Source organism: Protopterus annectens, chromosome 4.part0 (genome assembly GCF_019279795.1).
Source record: "Protopterus annectens isolate FY-2018-M chromosome 4.part0, PAN1.0, whole genome shotgun sequence".
In the NCBI taxonomy this organism is placed as follows: Eukaryota; Metazoa; Chordata; order Ceratodontiformes; family Protopteridae; genus Protopterus; species Protopterus annectens.
The window spans coordinates 1607908746-1607914745 of NC_056733.1; the positions used below are offsets into that span (position 1 = coordinate 1607908746).

At 39.5% G+C, this 6000-nt stretch overlaps 1 protein-coding gene across 1 annotated transcript in view; it reads left to right on the forward strand.

Moving 5' to 3' along the window:
• RUFY1 (RUN and FYVE domain containing 1) overlaps positions 1 to 6000 on the forward strand; it is a 2127773-nt gene that overhangs the window by 781241 nt on the left and 1340532 nt on the right. The gene's annotated exons all lie outside the window — the stretch shown is intronic.

Here is a 6000-nt window from a genome sequence, read left to right on the forward strand (position 1 = left end):
TCTGACGCACAACCTTCAATGAAGGTATGCCCATTCACGCATGTCTCCACACAGAAGACGCTCTAGCTGAGAATCGAACCGGACAGCGTCTTACTGTGAGGCGACAATGCTACAGCAGCACCACCACCGCGTATCATTACAATAATATATATTATTATTTTAGTTGTTTTAATATTTTCTTTGTAAAGGTTATAATAACAAAATGTTTAATCTCACCTGCACACACAATGTCACTTATAAAAGTGTCTGATAATGAACTTAAGGTAAATGAGAATTCAATCACTGTAGATGATGAATACTATGATGCTGAAGCATATTTTATCAAGTTAAGAAGAATTCAAATATAATTGTGTTGTGTGTGACATAGTGTCAAATGGAGGAGGACTGTTACAGAAAAATATATCTCATGATTATTCTTCACTAAATGCATATTAACTTGCAGTTTCTTCACAAATTAGTCAAATAAAAGTTTATGATATGTTTATGTAAAGAAAAATTTGAAATACAGATGCATGATTATGCAAGATGCATTTTTCTTATACAGTAGCCTTTTTTCAGACACCTTTATTGAATTATCACTTGTGACATAGGCAAATTTGCATTCATGTAAAAGTAATAAGACTATATTAACATAAACATTATACTTCACATATATTGCTATGTGTCATAGAACCTAAGCAATATTACATAAATTATTCAATTCCTGCCTTTTTTTATTAAACAAGAAACATCTTTATTAAACTATCTTCGACTACACAGGCAGTCATACATTTATATAAACGAAAACAAACCATACCGACACAATCCTAGTCTCACGCATTTACATCACAAACCATACTGACACATTCTCAGTTGCAAACATTATGCATCACTTATCTACCCAGTCTTTCTCACTGAAACATTACATAGCTCTTTTAAGTCCTGCCGCCTTTTAGACTTCATTCCTACCTTGTATGCGTTGTTCCCACAATCCCCATTTTTCCTATGTAGTTTGCTTCTGCTCTTTTCTAAAGATCTCAATTCCAGTTTTATATCTGTTACTATATTCACTACTTCTAGTATAGTTGGTTTAGATTTTGATTTCCATTTTCTAGTAATTTTATGTGCCTTACAGCTGCAAAGTAAGTGCTGAAGGAGTTAAAGAATATTATATTATGTTATGCCAAGTATCTTTGGAAATCAGATTAATTAATGGTACACTTTGGCCTTCTCGGGCTGGGGGATGGATCATTGCAAGGACATCTGTAAAATGGTGTGTACTGGTACGGAATGCTACAAGGTTGAAATGAAAGATAATAAATTTTAGACCAGATGGTCTATGTTTTAAAATGCATATTTGTGAAATGTTCATGTGAAGCTCTAAGAGAGAATCACGAGGGATGAGGACATTTTCAAATACATTGATTTGTTGAAATTAATGTAATGTCAAAGTACTGCATGCATGAAATTGATAAAATGTATATATGTGGTGTTTTTTTTCCCTTTTCTTTGAGACTGATTTGAAAATCTTGGCAGGACGTCTCCCAGCACTGTTTATGGAATAAACTAGTACTTTGCACATCCTAAAACATTATTCTTGACTCAAGGCTAAAAGATAAAACTTTTTGTTATTTGTAATAACTTTAACACTGTGGAGCCCATCCCTAAGTGTCCAGTTAAATTTCTAGACCCAAGGAGACACACTAGAGGAAAGAGATTCCAAGTGATGCCATGGTTGTGGCAGCAGCCACAAAAATAGAGCTTCCAGAGCAGAGCTTTCTGTCCATCATCCTAACAGGGAGTCTAGAGCCTTAGACAGTTCCAGTAAGCATGTTTATGCTTCAGCAACCTTTGCTTTGTGGTCATTGAATTACTTGCCACATTTCATGAGACTGCAGGGAAATTTGACTGAAGAACTGTCCAGATCTCTTTCTAGGTCCATATCTGTGGAGGACCAAAATAGACTCCTCACAACTGGCCACCCTTCAGTCTAGAACTAATGTGTCCATGAGGCTGATTTCTCATGCTGCAGAAGGTATCTCAAAGTTGGTGGGTTCAGACATAGCCATTAGGGCACATGCCTGGGTACCCCTATATGGCTTTTCAGGGCCCTTCAAGTTTTCATTCTTGAATGCTCCATTTGTTGGATCTTCATTTTTTGGCCTGAAAGTAAAAGATACAGTATCCAGATATGAGCAAGAAGGAAACTCCTTGTATGCCGTAAGAATACATTTTCTTCTCCTGAAAGGCCCTTTTCCTGGAGTAGAAAGTAGAAAGTAGAAAGATGTAGTTTTCCAAATCCAAGGGTCCTTTCCAAGACTCATGATGAGATAGTTCTCCCAGAGGTAGATGGGGGAACTCTTAACAGAGGATGCTACCACCATGGAAGAGATGGTCCATGGAACCAGGGTTTCTGGGATTCCTTCTCAAACCGTACCAGCACTCTTGAAAGGTGGCCTGACTGTTGCCCTCTGGAGGCAGTCGGGCAGGCATTTGTCTCTGCACCAAACAGCCTGGCTATCCATAACCAAAGATTCCTGAGTGCAGATAATTTTATCCAAAAGTAATTGTATCCAGAGGTTATATCATACCATTTTCCCAAACTCCCCCTGCAAGAATGAAAATAATCTTCTGTGTTCCACGCAGTTAGAGGGAGATGGCAGCGTTAAAAATAGAAAAGCTGCTCAGAAAAAGAGTCATTCAGTAGGTCCCCCTAGACCATATAGGATCCAGGACCTACTCAATATTATTCTTAGAGCCAAGGAAAACAGGGGACTTGAGACCCATCCTGGATCTCAGCAAAGTAAACCAGTTTGTGAAATGTTCAAGGTTGCAGATGTTCATAGTACAGTCCTTTTTACCCCTACTGTGAATGGATGATTAGATGTGCTCGATAGATGTTCAGGATCCGTACTGTCACATTAAAATGAACAGGAGCTCCAGAAGATATCTGCACTTCCAGCTTGGAGCCAGTCATTACCAGTTCAGAGCACTGCCCTTTGGTCTGTCCCAAGGTAGTTCACCAAATGCACGGCAGTGTTAGCAGCTCACCTGAAACCTCTGGAATTCAGAGTGTTTCTGTACAAAGACAGCTGGATCCTAAATGCCCCATCCAGGCATGCACTGCTGTAGGGAAAGGACTATTTCCTCCAGTTGTGTCTTCACCTAGGCATCACAGTCAGTTAAAGCAAGTCACAACTGACACCTATGGAGAGTCTGGAGTTCATAGACACTCATCTAGACATGGTCAATCAGATAGCCTCTCTTCCTCCAGCTCAAATCCAGACTCTCAGATCCTAGGTCAAGAAAGTAACCTGCATTCTTCTCTTTTAGCATGACTAATCTTACAAGCCTTGGGATCCATGGCAGTAGCTATCACCGTAGGCCCTTTAGCCAGGGTTCACGTGAATTCTGCAATGGACCCTGTCAGTACAGGTCTGTTTTTCAGCAGCCCTTATCCGCTCTGTCAAGATTACACAAACTTGCAAAAGATATCTTTGGTGGCATTACTCAGATGAAGTTTCCCAAGGTCGTCCATTTGTTCTTCTACTGGGGTGGGGTGCACTACTTGTGAAGGATGGTTCAAAGTACATGGTCCCAAGAAGAAACCAAGATGCATATCAATGTCCTGGAAATGAGAGCAGCCCTGCTAGCATTGCAGGCTTTTCAAGACACTGTCCCTTCCGGGATGGTGGCTCTGCAGACAGACAATATCTCTGTAGTATAGTACTTCAGCAAACAGAGAGGAACCAGATGATCTTGCTGTTGAAAAGCACTGAGAGTGTGGCAATGTGTGATCTCTTCCAGCTGCTTTCTAATAGCAATGCACATACTGGGGAAAGTCAACATGATTGTAGACAAACTAAGCAGGTCCATTCTGATGCCTCACAAGTGGTCTCTCAAAGTCAAAGTGGCAGACAGAGTTTTCCATCGATGGGAACACCCATGCTGTAACCTTTTCATTTCTCCCCTCAACAAGTGCAGAAGGTTCTTTGCCTTGATCCATCCAAAGGAGGAATCACTGACAGATACTTTAGTCCATGATTGGCCCTCCGGTCTCCTCTATGCTTACCCACCATTATCTCCCATTACTAAAATTCTACAGAAAGCATACCAGTTAAAGAATACAGTTATCCTTATTGCACCCTTTGGCCTTGTCAAATTTGGCTCCTCTTCCTCTGACATCAGTTTCTACATCCGCCCTGGATACTGAATCCCAATCCAGACCTTCTGTCTCACCCAACAGGAATGACTCATCTGGACTTAAAAGGCCACAAACTGACCGCATGGTTTCTCCAGTTCCACTGATTGCTAGACAGGCCAGGCTGTACTCCCCAGTCCATCTTCTTTTGTTATCTTCTCAAAAACCTACTAGAAAGATTTACAAAAGTAAATGGAAGAGATTTGTGTTCTGGGCTCTTAAGAAGGATCTGGACCCTTTTTCTGCCCCATACCAGCTGTATCCAGATTTAGTTTCACTTTTCAATAAAGGAGCTACTTTTTCTACTATTAAGGTCCAGTTGGTTGCCATTTCAAACTTCCATCTAGGTGAAAATAATTCTTCCACAGCTTCTTCTAAATTATGCAAAGTCTTTCTCCAAGGAACTTTTTTACTTGGACCTCCACTAAAGGATTCTACTCCTCCTTGGGTTTGACTATTTTGCTTCAAGCTTTAACCCAAGACCCCTTTGAACCCAAAGTCAGGTCAGATCTCAAGTTTTTGTCTTAGAAAACTATTTTTCTAGTTGTTATTACATCAGCTCGATTTCTGGCTTCTCACCTAACAGATTGGGCAAGTCAGTTTCTAAAGTTACACTAGCCAAATGGTTAAATAATTGTATCTCCTTTGTCTATAGCAAAAAAAAAAAAAAAAAAAAAGATTGTCCTTGCCTAAGCTTCCTGGAGCCCATTTCAAAAATCTTGTGGCTGTTTCCTCAGCTTTTTGTCCGAAAGCTTCCATAGATGACATTTGTGCAGCTGCTAATTGGTCCAGTGCTCATACCTTTATTGCTCATTACAAAATGGATTTGGTTTCTAAAAATAGAGCTGACTTTGGCTCCATAATACTCCGAAATATCCTTCCATGAGGACCACCCAAGGTTCATCTACCTGGAGACTCTGTCCCATTAGTTGAAGAATTAAAGGACAACTGCACCCTCAGATTCAAAAAACATATTTATTTCATCATGGTTTGGTGTTTCCTACATTTTAACAGCACTCTGGGACTATTTAGAACATTTTAGATATTTTTATATGCAATTTCTGACTCTGACCACATGGGGGCTGGCATTTTGAAATAATTCAGACTGTTTACTCTGCCTCTAAGTATCCCAGAATGCATTGTTTGTCTCCAAAAATTGTATCAGATCTGCCACGTTTTTCCCTTAAGCTGCTGTCACTTCATTGACTTAACAGGCATTCACTGCTGTCTTAAAGTCCCCTACTTTTGGTTAAAATGTTATCCTTTTTCAATGAATACTTCAAACACAAGCAGTGCAAATGCTACAGAACAGAACTGAAAAGTGCATTTTATTGCTTTTGTTTCTTAGAAATGCGAACTTGCTTTCTTTTGTGAAGGCTGAAATCTAGTTCTTCAAGGCATCTCCCCTCCCACTTCACACCTAATGTACTGTTTTCTTGTCAGCCTTTCCCGCCTTACAGTGGGACACTTTTTTTTGTTGCACTCCTCCTGTCAAATTTAGAACCAAGCTACATAGCACTGGGAATAATCACCGTTTTGCAAAGCATCAAACTCCCACTTATTTTTCCTTCCCGTTTGATTAAATAGCTAACAAATGACACACTATAAACATTAAATATTTTACAGACTTGCATGACAGCACCAACATGCTTTTTAAGACATAATTTAAAAAATTACGGTATTGCATACTTCTTGTAATCTGATGTAGTGTCGATTAATTGTGACAGACATCTGTTTCTTATGTAAAATCATGCAATTAATGTAAACGCATGGTTATTGCAAATTCATGCTCTTAGTTTTTGCAGCTGTTACTGTGCTTC